Source organism: Piliocolobus tephrosceles, chromosome 12, assembly GCF_002776525.5.
Source record: "Piliocolobus tephrosceles isolate RC106 chromosome 12, ASM277652v3, whole genome shotgun sequence".
NCBI lineage: Eukaryota > Metazoa > Chordata > Mammalia > Primates > Cercopithecidae > Piliocolobus > Piliocolobus tephrosceles.
Genome location: NC_045445.1, coordinates 94,030,071 through 94,056,421, shown reverse-complemented (window position 1 = coordinate 94,056,421; position 26,351 = coordinate 94,030,071). Strand labels below are relative to the sequence as shown.

The following is a 26,351-nucleotide window of genomic DNA, read 5'->3' as shown; positions in this document are numbered from 1 at the left end:
CTTGACGGCATTAAAAAACTCTACACTTTCACTCATCCCTCCATTTTGTGTGTGTGTGTGTGTGTGTGTGTGTGTGTGTGTTGTTTGTTTGTTTGAGACAGGGTCTCCCTCTGTCACCCAGGCTGGAGCATTGGTGTGATCTCAGCTCACTGCAACCTCTGCCTCCCAAGTTCAGGTGATTCTCATGCCTCAACCTCCTGAGTAGCTGAGACTACAGGGGTGTGCCACCACACCCAGCTAATTTTCGTATTTATGGTAGAGACGGGGTTTCGCCATACTGGCCAGGCTGCTCTTGACCTCCTGTTCTCAAGTGATCCACCTGCTTTGGCCTCCCAAAGTGCTGTGTTTACAGGCATGAGCCACTGTGCCCAGCCCATTTTGTGTCTTTCATGCCACAAGTTACTTCTTTTTATGTGTTATCTTTTAACAAATTCTTGTGGTTATAGTTGTTTTTAATAGTTTTGATGTTAACCTCCATACAAGAGACATAATTGATTTACACACCACCATTACATTATTAGAGTATTCTGAATTTGACTGTGTACTTATTTTTACCAGTAAGTTTTATATATTTTCATGTTTCTAGTTAGCACCATTTTCTTTCTGCTTGAAGAACTCCCTTTAGCATTTCCTGTAAGGCAAGTCTAATGGTGATGGACTCCTTCAGCTTTTGTTTGCCTGGGAAATTCTATATTTCTCCCTCATTTCTGAAGAACAACTTTTCTAGATAAAGTATTATTGGTTTACATGTGGAGAGAGGCAGTTAACACTTTGAATATATCATCCCACTCTCACCTGGCCTGTAAGATTTCTACTGAGAAATCCACTGATAGTCATTGATGTGAAACCACAAAGGACCCCAAATAACCAAAGCACTCTTAAGAAAAAGAACAAAGCTCAAGGCATTATACTTCCCAATTTCAAACTGCAGTACAATGCTATGTTAGCAAAGACAGTATGGTACTTGCATAAAAACACATGTGAAACAATAAACAGAATAGAGAACCCAGAAATAAATCTAGGCATATATGTTAAAGTAATTTTTGTTATGGAAACTGAGAATACATGATAAGGAAAGGATATTATCTTTAATAAATGGGGTTGAGAAAACTGGATATCCAAATTCCAAAGAATGATATTGGACCCTTATCATATACCATACATAAAAATCAAATAAAAATGGATTAAAAACTTAATCATTAAGCCATGAAACAATACAACACCTTGAAGAAAACAAAGATAATAAACTCCTTGACATTGGCCTTTTCAGTATTTTTTGTATGTGCTACTAAAAACATAGGCAATAAAAGAAAACAATTTTGGAATGGTACTACGCCAAACTAAAAAGCTTCTGTACAGTAATGGAAACAGTCAACAAAGTGAAAAGGCAGCCTACAGAATGAGATAAAATACTGTAAACCATATGTCTGATAAGAAGTTAATATTCAAAATATACAAGGAAATTACACAACTCAATAGCAAGAAAACAAGTAACCCTCTTTTTAAAAATGGGCAATGGACCTGAATAGACATTTTCCCAAAGAAGAAATACAAATGGCCAACAGTTATAGGAAAAACTGCTCAGTGGCACTAATCAGGGAAATGCAAATCAAAACCACAATGTGATATTCCCTCACATCTGTTAGGATGGCTATTATCAAAAAGGCAAGAGATAGCAAGTGTTGTTGAGGATGTGGAGAAAAGCGAACCCATGTACACTGTTACTGGCAGTGTAAATTGGTAAAACCATTATGGAAAATAATGTAAAAGATCTTTAAACAATTAAATATAGAATTACCAAATATGGTCTAGATTATATGACTCTCCCAGTTACATATTCAAAGTTAATGAAATCAGTACCTTGAAGGGATATCTGCACTCACATGTTCATTACAGCATTATTCACAAAATCCAAGATATGGAATAGACTGAAGTATCCATTGAGTGGATAAATAAATTGTGGAATGCGTATACAATGAAATGTTATTCAGACTTAGAGAAGAAGGATATCCTTCCATTTGTGAAAATATGGATAAATCTAAAGGGTATTATGTAAAGTGAAACAAGCCCAACACAGAAAGAAAAATACTGCATCTTATATGTGTAATCCAAATAAGTTGAATGCATGGAAGCAGAGTAGAACAGTGATTACCTGGGGCTGGGAGGTGGGAGGAATATGGAGATGTTGGTCAAATGGTATGAAGTCACAGCTATGTGGGTTGAATAAGCCTAGAGCTATAGTATATTGCATGAATACTGTTATGTACACTGAAAATTTGCTGACACCAGAAAAACCCAAAAAGGTAACTACATGACAAGATAGATGTGGCTGTTCGCTTCACTATAGTAATCATTTCACTATGTATATCAAAACATCTAGTGCACATTAAAAAATATATACAATTTTTATTTGAAAAATGAAAATAGGAAAATCAATAGAAGAAGAAGAACCAAAATGATTCTGAAGAATAATGTTGAAGAACTCATGCTACCTAATTTAAAGACTTAGTGTAAAACGACAGTAATCAAAATAGTGTGGTATTGGTTAAAAAAAAAAGGACCAGAAGAGAGTTCAGAAATAGACTCATACATATATGATCAACTGACTTTCAACAAAGATGCAAAAACAATTCAATGGAGAGAGATAATCTTTTTAACAAATAGTGTTTGGATAATTGGAGTCGAGAAGCAAAAACAATAAAACAAAAAATACAAAATGAACAAACAAAAAAATACCTTATTCTGGCTGGGAGAGGTGGCTCACACCTGTAATCCCAGCACTTTGGGGGGACGAGGTGGGTGGATCACGAGGTCAGGAGATTGAGACCATCCTGGCTAACATGGTGAAACCCCATCTCTACTAAACAAAATGCAAAAAATTAGCTGGGCATTGTGGCGGGTGCCTGTAGTCCCAGCTACTCCGAAGGCTGAGGCAGGAGAACAGCGTGGACCCGGGAGGCGGAGCTTGCAGTGAGCCCAGATGCCCCCACTGCACTCCAGCCTGGGCGACAGAGGCAGACTCCATCTAAAAAACATGCCCAAAGTAATTTATAGATTCAATGGCATCCCCATTAAGCTACCAATCACTTTCTTTACAGAATTGAAAAAAACTGCTATCAAGTTCATATGGAACCAAAAAAGAGCCCACATTGCCAAGACAATCCTAAGTCAAAAGAACAAAGCTGGAGGCATCATGCTACCTGACTCCAAACTATACTACAAGACTGCAGTAACCAAAACAGCATGGTACAGGTACCAAAACAGAGATATAGACCAATGGAACAGGACAGAGCCCTCAGAAGTAATACCACATATCTACAGCCATCTGATCTTTGACAAACCTGACAAAAATAAGAAATGGGGAAAGGATTCCATATTTAATAAATGGTGCTGGGAAAACTGGCTAGCCATAAGTAGAAAGCTGAAACTGGATCCCTTCCTTACTCCTTATACAAAAATTAATTCAAGATGGATTAGAGACTTAAATGTTAGACCTAAAACCATAAAAACCCTAGAAGAAAACCTAGACAATACCATTCAGGACACAGACATGGGAAAGGTCTTCATGTCTAAAACACCAAAAGCAATGGCAACAAAAGCTAAAATTGACAAATGGGATCTAATTAAACTAAAGAGCTTCTGCACAGCAAAAGAAACTACTATCAGAGTGAACAGGCAACCTACAGAATGGGAGGAAATGTTTGCAATCTACTCATCTGATGAAGGGCTAATATCCAGAATCTACAAAGAACTCAAATTTACAAGAAAAAAACAAACAACCCCATCAAAAAGTGGACAAAGGATATGAACAGACACTTCTCAAAAGAAGACATTTATGCAGTCAACAGACAAATGAAAAAATGTTTATCATCACTGGCCATCAGAGAAATGCAAATCAAAACCACAATGAGATACCATCTCACACCAGTTAGAATGGCAATCATTAAAAAGTCAGGAAACAACAGGTGCTGGAGAAGATGTGGAGAAATAGGAACACTTTTACACTGTTGGTGGGACTGTAAACTAGTTCAACCATTGTGGAAGACAGTGTGGCAATTCCTCAAGGATCTAGAACTAGAAACACCATTTGACCCAGCCATCCCATTGCTGGGTGTATATCCAAAGGATTATAAATCATGCTGCTATAAAGACACATGCACACGTATGTTTATTGCGGCACTATTCACAATAGCAAAGACTTGAAATCAACCCAAATGTCCATCAATGACAGACTGGATTAAGAAAATGTGGCACATATATACCATGGAATACTATGCGGCCATAAAAAAGGATGAGTTTGTGCCCTTTGTAGGGACATGGATGCAGCTGGAAACCATCGTCCTCAGCAAACTATCACAAGGACAGAAAACCAAACATCGCATGTTATCACTCATAAGTGGGAATTGAACAATGAGATCACTTGGACACAGGAAGAGGAACATCACACATCAAGGCCTATTGTGGAGTGGGGGAGGGGGAAGGCAGGAGGGATAACATTAGTAGATATACCTAATGTAAATGACGAGTTAATGGGTGCAGCACACCAACATGGCACATGTATACATATGTAACAAACCTGCATGTTGTGCACATGTACCCTAGAACATAAAGTGTAATAATAATAAAAAATAATAAAGGAGAAATGAAGGTTTTCTCAGAAAAAAAAAAAAAAAACCCGTATTCCACATGCAATAGTTAACCCAGTGGTTGTCATAGAGTTAATTACAACACCTAAAACTGGAAAACTTCTAGGAAAAAAAAAATAAATAGGAGAAGATATTTTTACCTTCTGTGAAGCAAAGATTTCTTGGATTAAAAAAAGAATCCATTAGAGAAAAACTGGGTACATTGTACTTCAAAACTAAAAACATCTTCTGCTCTTCAAAATACATGGTTAGGAGAAAGAAAAGACAAGGTACACATGGGGAGAAGATGTTTGCAAAACATCACATGTGGGGAGAAAAGATTTGAAAAACACATCTCTTATAAAGTACTCATTTCCAGAATGTGGAAAGTACCCTCAAATCTCATAAAGAAATGAAAATAACTCAGTTAAAAAATTGGCTAAAGATTTGAACAAGACACCACAAAGGAAGATGTGGATGGCTAATAGGTATATAAAAAGGTGCTCAGCATCGTAAATTATTACGGAAATGCAAATCAATGCAATATGTTACTACTACATACCTATGCTGGTAGCTGAAATGAAAAGAAATACTTTTTAAAAGAAAATAACACTGCCCATCTGGCAAATTTTAGTTTATAATTGTCATTCAGCCTTACATTAGTAGAAGCAAGTATATGAACCCAGTGATCGGTGGATATGGGAAGTCCGGTGTATCTGTTTCACTCTAACAATGAGTCTTCTTTTTGTGCTTTTCTCCTGCTTTTAGGGAACCCTAGTCTCTTTTTATATTATTATACTTTAAGTTCTAGGTTACACGTGCACAACGTGCGGGTTTGTTACATATGTATACATGTGCTATGTTGGTGTGCCGCACCCATTAACTCATCATTTACGTTAGGTATATCTCCTAATGCTGTCCCTCCCCCCTCCCCCCTCCCCACAATAGGACCCAGTGTGTGATGCTCCCCTTCCTGTGTTCAACTGATCTCATTGTTCAATTCCCACCTATGAGTGAGAACATGCGGTATTTGGTTTTCTGTTCCTGCTATAGTTTGCTGAGAATGATGGTCTCTAGCTGCATCCATGTGCCTACAAAGACACGAACTCATCCTTTTTATGGCTGCATAGAATTCCATGGTGTATATGTGCCACATTTTCTTAATCCAATCTGACACTGATAGATATTTGGGTTGACTCCAAGTCTTTGCTATTGTGAATAGTGCCACAATAAACATACGTGTGCATGTGTCTTTATAGCAACATGACTTATAATCCTTTGGGCATATCCCAAGTAATGGGATGGCTGAGTCAAACGGTATTTCTAGTTCTAGATCCTTGAGGAATTGCCAAACTGTTTTCCACAATGGTTGAACTAGTTTAAAGTCCCACCAACAGTGTAGAAGTGTTCCTATTTCTTTTATTTATTTATTTATTTATTTATTTATTTTTTTTATTTATTTTATTTTATTTTATTTTTATTATACTTTAAGTTCTAGGGTACATGTGCATAACGTGCAGGTTACATATGTATACATGTGCCATGTTGGTGTGCTGCACCCATCAATTTGTCAGCACCCATCAATTCATCATTTATATCAGGTATAACTCCCCAATGCAATCCCTCCCCCCTCCCCCCTCCCCATGATAGGCCCCAGTGTGTGATGTTCCCCTTCCCGAGTCCAAGTGAGCTCATTGTTCAGTTCCCACCTATGAGTGAGAACATGCGGTGTTTGGTTTTCTCTTCTTGTGATAGTTTGCTAAGAATGATGGTTTCCAGCTGCATCCATGTCCCTACAAAGGATGCAAACTCATCCTTTTTTATGGCTGCATAGTATTCCATGGTGTATATGTGCCACATTTTCTTAATCCAGTCTGTCACTGATGGACATTTGGGTTGATTCCAAGTCTTTGCTATCGTGAATAGTGCCGCAATAAACATACGTGTGCATGTGCTTTGTAGTAGCATAATTTATAATCCTTTGGGTATATACCCAGTAGTGGGATGGCTGGGTCATATGGTACATCTAGTTCTAGATCCTTGAGGAATCGCCATACTGTTTTCCATAATGGTTGAACTAGTTTACAATCCCACCAACAGTGTAAAAGTGTTCCTATTTCTCCACATCCTCTCCAACACCTATTGTTTCCTGATTTTTTAATGTTTGCCATTCTAACTGGTGTGAGATGGTATCTCATTGTGGTTTTGATTTGCATTTCTCTGATGGCCAGTGATGATGAGCATTTTTTCATGTGTCTGTTGGCTGTATGAATGTCTTCTTTTGAGAAATGTCTGTTCATATCCTTTCCACATCCTCTCCAGAACCTGTTGTTTCCTGACGTTTTAATGATTGCCATTCTAACTGGTGTGAGATGGTATCTCATTGTGGTTTTGATTTGCATTTCTCTTTTTTTTTAATTAACAACAGTTTTTATTAATATCTACTATAAATTTAAAGCCCTATCAAAAATTACTTGTAGCAATGAAACCATGACCGATCCAAATCAAGAAGATCTAGACACCAATAATGCACAAAAATCAAATTTAACAAGCGCAAACATAGAGTAGGGAACATACTCATAGTTCAAAACATGATCACACTTTTTGTTATCCTTTTCCTTATGTGCAGGAAGACACACACATACACATACACATGCATAAATATATATTATTTCCGGAATATAAATGAGAAGAAAAGGTATGGGGGAATAACCACCAAAGATTAACTGTCTGTCTTACAGAAAAAAGCAACCACCAATGAAGGTGCAGCTGGGTGGAGAAAAAAGAAAAACAGTCACATGTAAGCCAAACCCCTAGAGCCACAAGCCATGCACGCCCCTAAGTGGCTGTCTCACCAGCAAGCAGGATGGGATGGGACGCCAGAGCTCAAAAGCCATCAGGACACCAGATCCACCTCATTCTCAGCTGAGGGGCTCCTGGAGTTTGGTTTGGTTTTTTTTTTTTTTTTTTTTGATTTGCATTTCTCTGATGGCGAGTGATGATGAGCTTTTTTTCATGTGTCTGTTGGCTGTATGAATGTCTTCTTTTGAGAAATGTCTGTTCATATCCTTTGCCCACTTTTTGATGGGGTTGTTTTTTTCTTGTAATTTTGATTGAGTTTTTTATAGGTTCTGGATATTAGCCCTTTGTCAGATGAGTAGATTGCAAAACTTTTCTCCCATTCTGTAGGTTGCCTGTTCACTGTGATGGTGGTTTCTTTTGCTGTGCAGAAGCTCTTTAGCTTAATGAGATCCCATTTGTCAATTTTAGCTTTTGTTGCCATTGCTTTTGGTGTTTTAGACATGAATTCCTTACCCATGCCTATGTCCTGAATGGTATTGTCTAGGTTTCTTCTAGGGTTTTTATGGATTTAGGTCTAAAATTTAAGTCTCTAATCCATCTTGAATTAATTTTCGTATAAGGAGTAAGGAAAGGATCCAGTTTCAGCTTTCTACTTATGGCTAGCCAATTTTCCCAGCACCATTTATTCAATAGGGAATCCTTTCCCCATTTCTTGTTTTTGTCAGGTTTGTCAAAGATCAGATGGCTGTAGATATGTGGTATTATTTCTGAGGACTCTGTTCTGTTCCATTGGTCTATATCTCTGTTTTGATACTAGTACCATGCTCTTTGGTTACTGTAGCCTTGTAGTATAGTTTGAAGTCAGGTAGTGTGATGCCTCCAGCTTTGTTCTATTGGCTTAGGATGGTCTTGGCAATGTGGGCTCTTTTTTGGTTCCATATGAACTTGAAAGCAGTTTTTTTCTATTCTGTGAAGAAAGTGATTGACAGCTTAATGGGGATGGCATTGAATCTACAAATTACCTTGGGCAGTATGGCCATTTTCACAATATTAATTCTTCCTATCCAGGAACATGGTATGTTCTTCCATTTGTTTGTGTCCTCTTTTATTTCACTGAGCAGTGGTTTGTAGTTCTCCTTGAAGAGGTCCTTGACATCCCTTGTAAGTTGGATTCCTAGGTATTTTCTTCGCTTTGAAGCTATTGTGAATGGGAGTTCATTCATGATTTGGCTCTCTGTTTGTCTGTTACTGGCATATAAGAATGCTTGTGATTTTTGCACATTAATTTTGTATGCTGAGACTTTGCTGAAGTTGCTTATCAGCTTAAGGAGATTTTGGGCTGAGACAATGGGGTTTTCTAAATAAACAATCATGTCATCTGCAAACAGGGACAATTTGACTTCTTCTTTTCCTAACTGGATACCCTTGATTTCTTTCTCTTGCCTGATTGCCCTAGCCAGAACTTCCAACACTATGGGGAATAGGAGTGGTGAGAGAGGGCATCCCTATCTTGTGCCAGTTTTCAAAGGGAATTTTTCCAGTTTTTGCCCATTCAGTATGATATTGGCTGTGGGTTTGTCATAAATAGCTCATATTATTTTGAGATACATTCCATCAATACCGAATTTATTGAGAATTTTTAGCATCAAGGGATGTTGAAGTTTGCCAAAGGCCTTTTCTGCATCTTTTGAGGTAATCATGTGGTTTTTGTCTTTGGTTCTGTTTATATGCTGGATTATGTTTATTGATTTGTGTATGTTGAACCAGCCTTGCATCCCTGGGAGGAAGCCCAATTGATCATGGTGGATAAGCTTTTTGATGTGCTACTGGATTCAGTTTGCCAGTATTTTATTGAGGATTTTTGCATCGATGTTCATCAGGTATATTGGTCTAAAATTCTCTTTCTTTGTTGTGTCTCTGTCAGGCTTTGGTATCAGGATGATGTTGGCCTCATAAAATGAGTTAGGGAGGATTCCCTCTTTTTCTATTGATTGGAATACTTTCAGGAATGGTACCAACTCCTCCTTGTACCTCTGGTAGAGTTCAGCTGTGAATCCGTCTGGTCCTGGACTTTTTTTGGTTGGTAGGCTATTAATTATTGCCTCAATTTCATAGCCTGCTATTGGTCTATTCAGGGATTCAACTTCTTCCTGGTTTAGTCTTGGGAGAGTGTAAGTGTCCAGGAAATTATCCATTTCTTCTAGGTTTTCTAGTTTATTTGCATAGAGGTGTTTATAGTATTCTCTGATGATAGTTTGTATTTCTGTGGGGTCGGTGGTGATATCCCCTTTATCATTTTTTATCGCATCTATTTGATTCTTCTCTCTTTTCTTCTCTATTAGTCTTGCTAGCAGTCTATCAATTTTGTTGATCTTTTCAAAAAACCAGCTCCTGGATTCATTGATTTTTTGGAGGGTTTTTTGTGTCTCTATCCCCTTCAGTTCTGCTCTGATCTTAGTTATTTCTTGCCTTCTGCTAGCTTTTGAATGTGTTTGCTCTTGCTTCTCTAGTTCTTTTAATTGTGATGTTAAGGTGTCAGTTTTCGATCTTTCCTGCTTTCTCTTGTGGGCATTTAGTGCTATAAATTTCCCTCTACAGACTGCTTTAAATGTTTCCTGGAGATTCTGGTATGTTGTGTCTTTGTTCTCATTGGTTTCAAAGAACATCTTTATTTTTGCCTTCATTTTGTTATGTACCCAGTAGTCATTCGGGAGCAGGTTGTTCAGTTTCCATGTAGTTGAGCGGTTTTTATTGAGTTTCTTAGTCCTGAGTTCTATTTTATTTGCACTGTGGTCTGAGAGACAGCTTGTTATAATTTCTATTCTTTTAGATTTGCTGAGGAGTGCTTTACTTCCAATTATGTGGTCAGTTTTGGAATATGTGCAATGTGGTGCTGAGAAGAATGTATATTCTGTTGATTTAGGGTGGAGAGTTCTGTAGATGTCTACTAGGTCCACTTGGTGCAGAGTTGAGTTCAATTCCTGGATATCCTTGTTAACTTTCTGTCTCGTTGATCTGTCTAATGTTGACAGTGGAGTGTTGAAGTCTCCCATTATTATTGTATGGGAGTCTAAGTCTCTTTGTAAGTCTCTAAGGACTTGCTTTATGAATCTGGGTGCTCCTGTATTGGGTGCATATATACTTAGGATAGTGAGCTCTTCTTGATGAATTGATCCCTTTACCATTATGTAATGGCCTTCTTTGTCTCTTTTGATCTTTGATGGTTTAAAGTCTGTTTTATCAGAGACTAGGATTGCAACCCCTGCTTTTTTTGTTTTCCATTTGCTTGGTAGATCTTCCTCCATCCCTTTATTTTGAGCCTATGTGTGTCTCTGCATGTGAGATGGGTCTTGACTCTTTATCCAATTTGCCAATCTGTGTCTTTTAATTGGACCATTTTGTCCATTCACATTTAAGGTTAATTTTGTTATATGTGAACTTGATCCTGTCATTATGATATTAACTGGTTATTTTGCTTGCTAGTTGATGCAGTTGCTTCCTAGCATCGATGGACTTTACATTTTGACATGTTTTTGCAATGGCTGGTACCTGTTCTTCCTTTCCATGTTTAGTGCTTCCTTCAGGATCTCTTGTAGGGCAGGCCTGGTGGTGACAAAATCTCTAAGTATTTGCTTGTCTGTAAAGGATTTTATTTCTCCTTCACTTATGAAACTTAGTTTGGCTGGATATGAAATTCTGGGTTGAAAATTCTTTGCTTTAAGAATGTTGAATATTGGCCCCCACTCTCTTCTGGCTTGTAGAGTTTCTGCCGAGAGATCTGCTGTTAGTCTGATGGGCTTCCCTTTGTGTGTCACCCGACCTTTCTCTCTGGCTGTCCTTAACATTTTTTTCTTCATTTCAACTTTGGTGAATCTGGCAATTCTGTGTCTTGGAGTTGCTTTTCTTGAGGAGTATCTTGGTGGCATTCTCTGTATTTCCTGAATTTGAATGTTGGCCTGCCTTACTAGTTTGGGGAAGTTCTCCTGGATGATATCCTGTAGAGTGTTTTCCAACTTGGTTCCATTTTCCCCGTCACTTTCAGGCACACCAATCAGATGTAGATTTGGTCTTTTCACATAGTCCCATACTTCTTGGAGGCTTTGTTCATTTCTTTTTACTCTTTTTCCTCCACACTTCTCTTCTTGCTTCATTTCATTCATTTGATCTTCAATCGCTGATACTGTTTCTTCCAGTTGATCAAGTGGGTTACTGAAGCTTGTGCATTTGTCACGTATTTCTTGTGTTATGGTTTTCATCTATATCAGTTCTTTTAAGGTCTTCTCTGCATTGATTATTCTAGTTATCCATTTGTCTATTCTTTTTTCAAGGTTTTTAGTTTCTTTGCGCTGGTTACATAGTTCCTCATTTAGCTCTGAGAAGTTTGATCGACTGAAGCCTTCTTCTCTCAGCTCGTCAAAGTCATTCTCTGTCCAGCTTTGTTCTGTTGCTGGCGATGAGCTGTGTTCCTTTGAAGGGGGAGATGCACTCTGAGTTTTTGAATTTTCAGCTATTCTGCACTGCTTTTTCCCCATCTTCGTGGTTTTATCTGTCTTTGATCTTTGATGATGGTTATGTACTGATGGGGTTTTCGTGTGTGTGTCCTTTCTGTTTGTTAGTTTTCCTTCTAACAGTCAGTACCCTCAGCTGTAGGTTTGTTGGATTTTGCTTGTGGTCCACTCCAGACCCTGTTTGCCTGGGTATCAGCAGTGGAGGCTGCAGAAGAAGATAGGATATTGCTGAACAGTGAGTGTTGCTGTCTGATTTTTGCTCTGGAAGCTTCGTCTCAGCGGTTTACCTCACAGTGTGAGGTGTGAGGTGTCAGTCTTCACCTAGTGGGGGATGTCTCCCAGTTAGACTACTCAGGGGTCAGGGGCCCACTTGAGCAGGCAGTCTGTCCATTCTCAGATGTCAACCTTCGTGCTGGGAGATCCACTGCTCTCTTCAAAGCTGTCAGACAGGGGCATTTACCTCTGCGGAGGTTTCTGCTGCTTTTTGTTTAGCTATGCCCTATCCCCAGAGGAGGAGTCTACAGGGGCAGGCCATCCTCCTTGAGCTGCAGTGGGTGCCACCCAATTCGAGCTTTGTTTACCCACTTAAGCCTCAGCAATGGCAGGCGCCCCTCCCCCAGCCTCGCTGCGGCCTTGCAGTTAGATCTCAGACTGCTGTGCTAGCAATGAGGGAGGCTCCATGGGCGTGGGACCCTCCGGGCCAGGTGTGGGATATAATCTCCTGGCATGCCGTTTGCTAGGACCCTTGGTAAAGCACAGTATTAGGGTGGGAGTTACCCAATTTTCCAGGTGTTGTGTGTCTCAGTTTCCCTTGGCTCAGAAAAGGGATTCCCTTCCCCCTTGAGCTTCCCAGGTGAGGCAATGCCTCGCCCTGCTTCAGCTCTCGCTGGTTGGGCTGCACCAGCTGACCAGCACCGATTGTCCAGCACTCCCCAGTGAATTGAATCCAGTACCTCAGTTGAAAATGCAGAAATCACCTGTCTTCTGTGTCACTCACGCTGGGAGCTGGAAGCTGGAGCTGGTCCTTTCAGCCACCTTAGGTGTGCCACCCCCAGTCTCTTTTAAAATTTTTATTTTTATTTTTGGCTTAATCTCTTGTCCCTGTTCATTCTTTGTGTTTCAACTGCTTTTGTGTTTATTTATGTCTGTCCCACGAGAATGTGATATCACCCATGGCAAGCACCATATTTTGTTGGTCTCTTCATTTCCAACATTCCAGAAATTTCCTGAAGCATAGCCAGCAGCAAGCCATATTTATTGAATTAATCTTTTGTAATGACCCAGACAGGGAAAGCATCCCCTCCATTGTGGAACTAGTATTGGAAATGTTACGTTCATAAACACTATACATATAGTCTTTTGTTTTATGCCAGACACCAGGGGAATGTCTCAGCCTTGGTGCCTTGGTGACCCTGCCACAGGGAATTTTCTCACTTGCCTCCTATCTTGCTGGAGGCTGACACGAGATCATTACTCATCCATCTCCGTAGTAGTTGAGCACAAGATGTTCCTTGTTCCCCACCTTAGGGTACAGTTTTGGGTATAAAATTGGTTGCGGACTTTAAGTGTGATTATGGACTTCTCAATGGCAGAGGATCCACCACCTGCACTGTTACTGAGCACCTCTGATTTGATATCACACTGTGGGACTAGGGAAACAGAAAGCTGATACAATGCTTATCTTGCTTGCGCTGTCTGTAAGTAGTAAGCTATTTGGATCTATTTGAACTCATTGTCTTCTTACTAGCTGACTCTATGAATGTGCAACAAGCCAATCTAACAATTGAAGTGGTGATCCTTATGGCACTAGTTAGCCACCACAGGGTTGCTTAGGGACTGCTTGACCACTTGACAGACAGACTCTGATATTGAGTTGTGTGGTGTTGCATGACCAGAACATTGACTTCTTTTCAATGGCATCACATACAGCAAGGAGCAGTTTTCAGCACATAGGATGACCTAAGGTGGCCTTTGCCAGGCCTCTGTCATTTACAAACCAACTTTAGATACAATGCCATGTCTGATACCAACTACACTGCTATTTAGTTAATGCTTACTTAAATCAAATTAGTTTCTGAGCTCAGATTCATTCGGTTATATAACGTAATTACTTGAAATTCAAAATCAGTATCTCTTACTAGAGATATAATTGTAAAAGTAAATGAAATAAAAAATTAATTTAAAAATGGACTATAACTAGTGAACCAAATCCATTTATACTGTAATGCTTACTTCATATGTGTTATCTCACTCATTTATTTTTATTATTTTATTTTTAGTAGAGATGAGGTCTTGCTATGTTGCCCAGGCTAGTCTCAAACTCCTGGGCTCAAGCAATCCTTGGCCTTCCAAAGTGCTGAGGTTATAGGCATGAGCCACCATACCTGGCTTTATCTCACTTATTAATCATAGTAATACTTTAATGTAAATATTGTAATTTATATTTTAGTAATGCAAAACGGTTCCAAAGGATGTAAGTATCTTTCTCACTATCACACAGCCAGTTTGTGTCGCAGCCAGGATGAAAACCCATGGCTATTTCATGCTACAGCCTATAAAGAGACTGTGTAGGTAGGACCCAAGACATTTTGCCTCAGCAGCTACCCCTTTCATTCCTACCTAACTTCTAATCTTTGCAGTTAGCTCCAGCATCTAGGAACCTCTCACATATTTTGTGAAAATTGATATACCCTGCATTTTTCTTATTTTTAAATTTTAACCATAGATTCTTAGTCTTTTTGGATCAAGAAAATATTTTTAACTTGCAAGTAGAAGAAATAGTTGCTATTTATAATCCTGTGTCTTTCCCTAAGCAAGGTGAATTTTAGGTAGGGTCTTTTCTTGTATAACTATAAATGTGTGTGGATATGAATGGGGCTCAGCGATGCAACCTGCTGTCATTGTGTAGAGTAAGGTGTAAGGCTGGAATTAGGCAGCTTTGGAAGCTTCTTAGTGAGATATGGGGAATATCAGGCCTATAAAGAATTTTATAGAGGAAAAAAGAGATTTGTCACTGCTCCTTCTCAATCTCTAAATTAACTTTGAGAAAGAACAGAAGGAGATACAAGAGAAACTTTCCTTCAAGGAAAGAACAAGGTCTTTTAAGTCAAACAATTTTATATTCATGTGTTGATTAAATTTTTATGAAAGTATCCTATTACTGGCTAAGGTCATCATGTACAGTGTTAGTTCCTTACACAACACTTTCAGAAGCATATACTTTGAGAAAAGTATCAGCATAAAAACATGAGCAGGTGGCTTTCAGAGTGATAGCATCGTTAAAGGCATCTAAGCAATCAGAGAAGATGTGCCTCATAAGGTTTGAAGGGATGGGAACCTGGAGCTGCCCCTTTTGTCACTGCCTTTGAAGTCCTAAAATGTAAAATTATAAGAGACAGAAGCCATACAGAAACAGATGAGCGTAGGAAAGCCTAGCTCACAATTTGTAGAGATTTTATTTCCAGCGAATGGAAAAACAAGTTTTACATCCCAATTCACATTAAAAAGCTAGCATAATCTTGATACCTAAGTCAAAGATTGTACATGAAATCAGTATAAGTTAATCTCACTCATAATATATATAGATATATACATATACCCTAAAGAAAATATTAGGACATAGATTATTGAAAAAGGATAACATTTCAAGGACCGATTGTGTTTACCCTACAAATGCAAAGTTAGTTAAATGTACTTAGTGTATTCACCACAGTAATAAATTAATAGAGGAACAAATCCTATGATAATCAGTCGAAGAAGTACAACTCTTTGGGGAAAGTCAACATATATCCAAGAGGAATACTCTCAGGAAACTAGAAATAGGAGGAACTTCTGATAAAGCACATCTACAAATAAAATCTACACCAAATCATAGTAAAATGTTGCATATTTTCCATTTCTTATCAGGAATAAGATGAGAGTGTCCACTATCATCAGTTCAATTCCACATTGTACTGGATGGGTCTGTCCAATGACATAAAATGAATTAAGGAAATAAAGAGTAAGATACTTTAAAAGGCAGACTGAAAAGTATTATCACTCACAGATGGCATGATTGTATATGTTAACAATCAAAAAGACCTAGAGACAAACTTTTGGAATTAATAAGCATATTTAGCAAGGTTTCTGGAGAGAAAAATCAATACGTAAAATTATATCTCTATATACCAGCTCAAACAGAATATAAATTCTCAAAAAACATTCAATTTTCAATAGCATGAAGCACCTAATTATTCCTAGTTTAACATAAGCTGCACAAGACTTCTTTGCAGACAAGTGTGAAACTTTATTGAGAGAATTTCAATGGTCAAGTTTCCAACATAAAGACTGCATGTACAGTTTCAACTTGTCTTCGTTTAAACCGATGGTGGCCCTTCACCTATAAGATAAACATAATAGTTGAGAGTATTTTTTAGCAGAACTTTTTTTGATGACACTACGGGTTGAAAAAAGACATAGTTTTGGTTTTATGAAATGAACTATAACAAGGTAACCCTCTGGCTTATATCCAGTTAAACCTCTATAGAGACTTTGAAGGTAGGCTTTCAGGTGTATTAACAATATTTTAAAATCCCACTCATTTTTCTAGTGTATGAGAAAGAGTTTGAGTTCAAAATGATTTGATCAAATGAACCTATTTAAAGAAAGTTTTAACTAGAAACTAAAAACTGCATGTAATTTTAGAAAAACATCCAACTAGCCAAACATAAACATAAAACTTAGGAAACAAAAGAAATTTGAAATAATGTTTTGAATATAGGATAGCTCAAACAGTAATGCTACATTTGAAAGTGCTTAAGTGACATAAATAGAAAGGCTAGTAGTATATTTGTTTTGTTTCTGTTGTGGGAAAATGGTAAAATGTTTTTGATTAGTTTACTCCTTATATGGTTGTTTTAAGTAGGTTAACCATGTGTCCCTATTTTCACCTGTGGTTCTAGTATAATTATCAATAATCCCTCTTTGAACATTTAAAAATATTCCAGTTTGTCCAATAAATTATATCATCACACTGGTTGCAAGCTATTATCATTATAGATGAAGTGTTGAAAAGAAATAGTAATGATTCTCACAATTTGGCAAAAGGGGGAGCAGAAGGAGAGAGAGAGGAGGAGAGAGAGAAAGAGAAGAGACTGAGGAATCTAGAAAAGCCAAATACAAATAAACAAACAATAGCTTATTTTTTTTGTTTCTAAATGATAAATAATTTTGATGGAAAATTCTGGCAAGTTTTAAAAGTTCATCCATGTTATCATGTTTAAATATTCAGTACTACTGTGGTATAGTAAATAATTTTATGTTTTGCTAGCATATCAAACATTGCATCAAATTGTGAAAATTGTTTAGAGCTCAAGAATGCATCCACTTTTAATTATATTACACATTCAATATCTGTCCTGTCTTGTTCCTATTTTTTATTGTGTATACTTGGGCTTTGTCCATTTTCTTCAAGATTAGGCAAACTAGGGGATCCTCTATTCATAGATATGTTGAAAATCTCTTTTATTTACTAGTTGAATTATTTCCCTTAATGACTTATACCTATCTTTTATTAAGTATGTATTTTTTCCCTTGTGTTTATTTTGTGCCTGTTTCTTATTTTTTATATTGAATCCTCATATAATTTTATATTTTTATCTTTTAATAACATATGTATTTAAGGCAATGATCTTCTTATGAGTATATGTTCAAGAGGTTCCTGAACATAGCCCAAAAAATACTTTTAATCTAAATATTCTAATGGAATGGATCAGGAATGTAGAGCAAAAGCAGTAGACTAATGCAAGATAATTTCTTCCCTAAACACTAAGTGTTTATATTAAATTCAGAAGCTCATATAATTAATGCCTAGAAGTTTGGAAAAAAACATGTATAAAACATACTTAAGTTGATTACTCAAATTTTAATATATTTGATTTTGACCCATTTTTATAAGAGCAAATATGGGTTTAGAAGATAAGGAATTTGCCCAAAGTCAGTGAAATTTTGTTAGAGCTTGGACTAGAGCCTACTTAATTTCCTCGGCATGTTTCATGCAATGAATATCTGTTACAAATTCATTAGGTATTTATTAAAAGCAGACCTTTATAAAAGTATCTGATATTATTAGCTGTTGGTTTAGGAACTTATACTAAAAAGTAAGAAAGTACCTTCACATTTTATAATTGAATGTGACTTTGACCCAATGTGGTAGAATCTATGATTCTGTTTGTTCAGGCTTTTGGGGACTGAACTATCTTTCAAAGAATCTTTATATATGAACTCTGTTAAATTATATTAGCAGTAGTGGCACCACTGTATTATAAAATGTATAGTATTTTTGAAAACAGAAACCCCATAATTGGCATTTTTAATGAATAACTTACCTGCTTCTGGTATTTTAACAGGCTCCAGATTTGGCAGAAATTCTCCCCTGACGTTAGGACCATCTCCACGTTCACCCCCAGTCTTTGACCGAGTCAGTTCCCAGAGATAGGCTGCCAGGTCTAGCATGTAAAAATAAAAAAGGTTACTAATTTAAGTTGTAAAACATAAAATATAAATAAAAGAATGATAATATTCACTCCCTCAATGTTATGAAATAAAAGCCTATAGGCTAGTGTGGTAATACATGCAATGCATAAGAATTTCAAGAACATTCTAACTGGTGTGAGATCGTATCTCATTGTGCTTTTGATTTGCATTTCTCTGATGGCCAGTGATGATGAGCATTTTTTCATGTGTCTGTTGGCTGTATGAATGTCTTCTTTTGAGTAGGGACATGGATGCAGCTGGAAACCATCATTCTTAGCAAACTATCACAAGAACAGAAAACCAAACACCGCATGTTCTCACTCATAGGTGGGAACTGAACAATGACATCACTTGGACTCGGGAAGGGGAACATCACACATCGGGGCCTATCATGGGGGGAGGAGGGAGGGATTGCATTGGGAGTTATACTTGATATAAATGATGAGTTGATGGGTGCTGAGGAGTTGATGGGTGCCGCACACCAACATGGCACAAGTATACATATGTAACAAACCTGCATGTTATGCACATGTACCCTAGAACTTAAAGTATAATAAAAAAATAATTAAAAAAAATAAAATTAAAAAAAATTAAAAAAAAGTTTTTCAACCCAGAAAAAAAAAAAAAAAAAAAGAATTTCAAGAACATTATTTCAGGAGTCTTATCAGAAAAAGAAAACAAAGTTTTCCAAATGTTATCACCCTTTTCTTTTCCCACAACTGCCCCAGACAGCTTAGTTGAACCCTCTGTAGGTATAAATTATTGTACTTATCATTTCAAATTAGTGATTCATTTGAGTCTGTCTAACTAGATTATGAGCTCAAGGCTGAAATCATCTCTCTCATTATATTTACATCCCTAAAACCTACATATTGCATGGCATGAGTCACTGCAAATAAATGTTGAATGAAAAAAAAAAAGTATTTAAAAATACAGCCCATACTGGTGAACACTCTGCAAAGCAACTGGTCCATTCTCTTAAAAAATACCAGTGTCCTGAAAGACGAAGAAAGAGTGAAGAACTGGTCCAGATTAAAAGAGATTAAATTGGATTGACAACTATATGTAATGCATGATCTTGGAATGAGAAAAAAAATCTATAAGGGAAATTATTGGGACAACTGGGGAAATTTGAATATAAGCTATATATTAAACAACTGCATTTTTCATTGTTGAATTCCCCAAATGTAATAAAAATACAGGGGTTATCCAAGAGAATATGGCTATATAAGAGAATAGTGGGTATGAAATCAATGTGGCAAAGCTGTAAACGTTAGTTAATCTAGGTGAAAAGCATATGAGCTGATTATAATAGTCTTGCAACATTTTGTAAATTTTATATTTTTTCAAAACATAAATTAAAAATAAAAAAGAATAAATGACAACTGTGTTGGAGTTCAGGAAGACAAGAGTTAGTTTTGACAACATTAACAGCAACTAGGATTGGACTTCAGACAAGATAGAGTGGATTCAGGGTGGTATGGCTGTGGATGGATTGGACTTCATATATTTGTTTTCCTGCATTACAAAAACCTCCATTTTAAATGACATTATAAGAACAAAGCACAAAACATGTGCTGTCCTTATATTTTACCATAGCGCCATACGGGGAATAAACATCAGCTATCCAGGAAATCAGAAATTTACACCGTGGATAAGATTTAAATTACATTTAAAATATAATTTTATGAAGAATTAGCTGAATGGATTTGTAAGCATATGACATATTTTATAGTCATGACACCCATAACCTGTGGAGGTAACAAGAAACTTACTTAGTTAAAATAAAGTTACTTTTCGGTCCAAAGGTCTTATATGTTACCTTCCATAAATGAATTCCATATATAACGAAGTTCTTCAAACAATAGCAAAATTATTTGTGACTACAGCAAAATCATTGACTTCCAGCAAGAATAATGGGAAGTGGAATGGGAAGAATTTAATGGGTATTATTGTCATCATAATTCTGGGACTCTTTCAACAGTGAATTGCTAAAATAATCTACGGCTTGAGCTATGTAAATATTTTGCTCCAGAATGCCATACCTGGAAGAACTACTTGTTTTATGATAATTGTAGGTACTTAATCTTTTGATGTTTCTAGCCATAAGAGGATTTAACCACCTTTTAAAAGCCACTTAAAAATTATACTGAACCAGCTACCTATATGCCAATATCCTGAATTGTTCAGCTATTAACTAAACCTTCCATAAACAAATTTCAATCAAAGTAAACAGTGGCTATCATTCATTGAGTCATTCTCTGGAATCACATTCTGTTCCACTGAATTGGGTCTATTCCTATGCCAGTACTGAGCTATCTCACAGTATAGACATTTTAGTATTAAACAGTTTAAGCAAAATTATTCACTTTTTCTTACAGCAACCTAGATGGTAAGAAGAATACATACTTTGGAATAAAATACAAATTATTTCTCCACCAGTGAAGTGCCCTTTGGTAAGACACAATCTCTGAGTCTCAGTTTTCTTACTTATCAAATGGGATTTATATTTCTATGCAAGCTAGTTTAACCCAAGGTGTTATATATGATATACATATGTGATGTGTATATCACATATCATATATAGATTTATATCTCTATGCAAGCTAGTTTAATCCAAGGTGTGAACTAGTGTGGATATGAGATATATATATGATATATATATTCATATATGTGATCTATAATATATATATATATAACACCTTAGCACTCTGCATATGCTATTACAAGTTGCTTAAACTTTTAATATAATTACTAAAAAGGACAGACAATATTCTAAGATCAAATTTAACTAGTGAAATAGTATACAATTCTGACTAAAATTAAACATAGTTTCCCTGGATTTGCTAATGAAGCACTCTGGCAAGCATAATAAGTAAGTCTTGAAGGTCGAATGAATTATACTAAGGGACTGCCCCCAGCTGCAAACTATGCCTTCTTCACTTTTCCAGCCAATTTTCAGGAAATGTTTGAGATCTCTTTCTATTGCCTTTTTCCCTCCTTTTACTTCCATATTATAATACATGATATATACATACACCTCCTCCATTCATAGGCATTCTTTCTTTCCCACCCTTCACCTTGGAACTCCAGTGCTCCCTCATCTCTCTCTTGACCAGGTGTATAATCCTGATTTTCAATTGGTGATTCCTGTTGTTGAAGCTGGTCATCACTGGGTGGCTCCTGGGCCTAAGAATATGAGTGCATGTGCAAATAAAAAGCTCTGTTATTAATAATGCATGTTAATAATATACATACACTCAATATACAAATATATCTTACCATAAATAAGTCTAAAGACATTTTTTATCCTACACAATTCTATATACTTATTCTTAATAGTTACTACAAGAAAAGAGTTACCCTTAAAAACTTGGGAAGCTATTTTAATCCACGCTGGAATGGATGTATACAATGTGTTATGAATAAGCAGGAGAAGGAAGCCATAGAGAATATAAAAACATAACCATCCAGGCAACATTAGAATGCAAACATCCATATCTATATTTACTTCACGAGATTCAATTATTACCATTTATAAGCATGGAAAACCTTATTAATATATCAATATTAGTTCAACAAAAATAAGTTTCTAATAGAAAATATCAAATGTTAAAATACTCACAACCACAGCCCCTATTGGATGATTAGAGTCTTGCTCATCTCTTCTTTCTCTAGATCTGGATCTTGTTCTTTGATGTCCACTCATGTTTCACTCTGAAAGTGGCATACCGTGATTCAGAAAATGTACGTAAGAGTGTATCATTTGACCACTTCCATGGCTAAATTGGAAAGCATGCAAGCTCACAATTACCCTGGGACTTAATTTTAAGATATTTTCAAAATTTTTCAGGTATCATCTAATTTAGCCAAATATGACTGCTTGCGAAGTCATTAATGTTATGGCTCTGGTAGCAGGCAAGGCTCATGGCAAGACAGAGGACTTCTCTGTGAGTTTTGGTTTCACAATTAGACTCTCCATCACAAGGACATCTAGGAAAATACAGGTGGAGAATTGGAACCGGAGTGACTACTGCTTTTGCCTCACTCTCCTTTACTAGGCCCATTTCCCCCCAAAAATCAAGTTAAGTTGGAACCCACAGCCTCTCCCATTCCTTCCCGAGATGTCATTGGCGGAGGTGTGAAGTTGCGAAGCAGAGTGAAGGGCGTGCTCCTCACTCTCTACCGCCGTGGGGTACTCTGCAGACCTTGGGGCCTCGGTTATCAGCCGGCAGTGTTCCTAGTTTCCAGGCCCCTTCCTTACTGCCCACCTCGCCCTGCCACTGCCCAGGTGAGAAGTGGGGAATCTGCCCTCCCTCAGAGAGTTCCAGGCTTTTCGGCACTCAGATACCTCCAACAGCACGCCCAGCACTCGCCCCATCTTCACGTGATTCCTCCCCTCTTCGGCCCACCTTCCTCCCTCTTCCTAGCCCAGCCACGACGACAAAGGCCCATGCGGCGTCGCGACCTGGGAGGAGCCGGACGTCCACCGCGAGGCCCTTTTCCCTCAGAAGCCACGGACTGTGGCTTCTGTGCCGCAGGACCTGTCCAAAGCCCGCTGGCGCCCCCTGACATTCACTCAGAACTAAATTCCCAGGAGGACTGATCTGCGGACCTACCAGCTGAGTCCCAGTTAGTGAGAAAGAATGAAGAGGACAGGAGGACCACCTGCCAGGGCACGGCTCTGAGCGCAGACAGCAGACAGCAAGGCACATGCGCAATAATGGACACACCCAGCAACGGGCATGCCTACGGATACAGCTTGTGTTACGTAGGCTGAGGCTTTCCTGCCTCTGTTGACTGGGAGCCACAAGGTTTCTTGGGTATTGAAAGGGGCTTGCACAGCTCTTTTATTTTTCCTTCCTAAACTTTTTGACGTCTTAAGTAAGGGTCCTTGAGGCTCGAGGTCAAATTAACTATCATACCCAATACAGCTCTCATACTTCCCTCATAAATAGAGAGAAGATGGATCATAAATACATGACATTTAACTGCACCCCAGCCCCAGCCCAAGAACAGCCTTACACAGGATGGCAAATGAACAAGAGGGCACCTGTACCTGTTGATCCTTTTTCCCGAGGTCTAGTTTGTATTAATTAACTCTTGTCTTTTGAAAAACAAACACTTTATCTGAAGTTTAATGTGAACCTTTAAAGATGCATTATTTTTTAGACAAAAAGGACATATTTGATATAGGCCACTAGGGTTACCACAAAATACATAGTTGTTGATGAAATGTAATTTACATCTTGAATGTAATGAGCAAGAACAGCATTTTAAAGAAACACAATAAAATAAAATAGAAACTATCAGAACTGCATTTAGGATATACACATAGCGTACACACACACGTACCAACATACATGTTTACACACATATATTTATGTTCAGTCCACATCTCCTGCCCTCAAACTGGGATTTACACCATCTGCTTCCCTAGTTCTCAGGCCTTTGGATCTGGATTGAAGTACATCACTGGTTTCTGGTCTCCTTCTTGCTTGTAAATGGCAGACTGTGGGACTCAGCCTTCATAATTGTGTGAGTCAATTTTTCACACACTATATATATATATATAATACACACACACACACACACACACACACACACACGGATAAGGAAAAGGGCCAGGATATCAGTCCTACTCACTTCTCTTCAGCACTGTCCCGGTGAATCTAGTTAGTGCAATGAGACAAGAAATGAAATAAAAGGCATCCAGATTGAAAAGGAAGAAGTAAAACTGTATGATTCATAGATAACATAATCTTTCACGTAGAAAATCTGATAGACTGTATAAAACAGTTACTAGAAACAATAAGTGAGTTGCAGAATTAAAAATCGATATAAAATTTACTTGTATTTCTGTGCATCAGCAATACAAACTTGGATTGGCATTTTTAATGGTATGTATTATAGTATTGAAGAATATTAACTGCAAAGGGAAGAATCTGAATAAGGAAGTTCAAGACCTATAACACATTGAAAAGTACAAAAGATGGCTGAGAGAAAATTTAAGACTGAAATAAAATTAAGAGATATACCTTGTTCGTGAATCAAAAGAGTCAATATGCTTAAGATACAGTTTCCCCAAACTGAGCTATAGATTCAAAGCGATTCAAATCAAAATCCCAGAGGGTGTTCTTTTTGGAGAAATTGATAAACTGATCTTCTAAAATAAAGAGAAAGTTTTTAGGCAGAATCAGACAAGTGCAGAAACAGCGGAAACATACACAGATGAGTACAACCACTAATCAGACAAGTGCAGCTGCTCTGTCTGTGGAGTAGCCATTATTTTATTCCTTTACTTTCTTAATAAACTTGCTTTCACTTTGCACTGCAGACTCATCCTGAATTCTTTCTTGAGTGAGATCCAAGAACCCTCTCTTGGGACATGGGGTCAGGATCCCTTTCCTGTAACATATTTCTGACGACCACAGAAGGGACTATAGTGCAGAAACCCTGACCCAATGGCTACCTTTGGATAAGTGTTGGGGTCCTGTAACATCTCTCTGGTGACCACGGAAGTGATTATACTACAGACACCCCCAACCAAAAGGCTAACTTTGGGTAAGTGGTGGGGTCCAGTAACATCTTTCTCATGAACTACAAAAGGACAATACTGAAGAAACCTCCCCAACCCAAAGGAAATAGACTGCAGCACTGATTGGACGACTTTGGGTAAGTGGCGGGGTAGCAGGCTAAAGGATGGGATTGGGTTAGAGGCCCAACTTAGGGGAGTTAGAGTCTCTCCTAAGAGAGAGTGGATTAGAGGCCCCTCTTCATAAAAGGCAAGGACACTTGACTGACCTTGGGTTACAGGCCCAACTTAGGAGTGTTAGAGTCCCTTCTAAGATTTAGGGGGTTAGAGGCCCCTCTCGGTAAAGTCCCTCTCAGCTAAGAACAGGTTCGGCACTATGGGATGTTAACTGCTATTCTCTTTGGATTAATCTGCCTTGCACTCTTTGCTGATGGCTGTGGGTGACAGGATTAGGCATGTGCAGGATCGAGGGACATAGGGAGCATTTTCCTCCTCCAAAAGGGGAAACTTAAGAGCTAATGGGACTGCTTCAAAAAGACCCCTGCCAGACGACAGTAGCCGCCTGAACTTTTCAATGTCGCTGCAATGGGTGGGTCTTTCTCTGGCCTCCCTGATCATTTTGCTTTCCCCACCCTGCCACGGCAATACTTTCCTTCTCTACTTTTCATTTCTCTTCTTATTTTTATTTTATTAATTTGTTTACTAGTTAATTTATTTATTTGACAAAGTCTTGCTCTGTTGCCAGGCTGGAGTGCAGTGGCGTGATCTTAGCTCACTGCAACATCCACCTCCCAGGTTCAAGTGATTCTCCTGCCTCAGCCTCCCTAGTAGCTGGAACTACAGATGTGTGCCGCCACGCCCAGCTAAGTTTTTTGTTTGTTTGTTTGTTTGTTTTTTAGTAAAGATGGGGGTTTCACCATGTTGGCCAGTCTCCATCTCTTGACCTTGTTATCTGACCACCTCAACCTCCCAACGTGCTGGGATTACTGGCATGAGCCACCACGCCCAGCCCCCTTTCTTATCTTTTCTATTATTCAGGGCGACCCTCTTGCCCAGAGACCATGTGTTGAAACTCTAAGTCGGAGGTTGGATTAAAGATGACAGGGCCCATCTGGGGGCAAATTTAAGCCTTGCTAGTTTAATATTGAGTGCTAAGCAGAGTGGCTAATGTCTATGTTTTATCACACGTAGTTTGCTCCAGCCAGAACAACAAAAAAATAATTTTCCTTTATGATGCAGCTTGGCCCCCAGGGCGATGGTGCTGCAAACCAGATCACTAGGGCTGCTCAGGGAAAGGGAACCCAAAAGTCTGGCATGCTGACAAAAGGGTAAGAATTTCTTACCAGTCAGATTTCTGGCTTCTCTCTC

At 38.0% G+C, this 26,351-nt stretch overlaps 1 pseudogene; it reads left to right on the top strand.

The window, feature by feature from the left end:
* LOC111535624 overlaps positions 1–20,904 on the top strand; it is an 86,462-nt pseudogene extending 65,558 nt beyond the window's left edge.
* Positions 20,905–26,351: the final 5,447 nt, after the last annotated feature.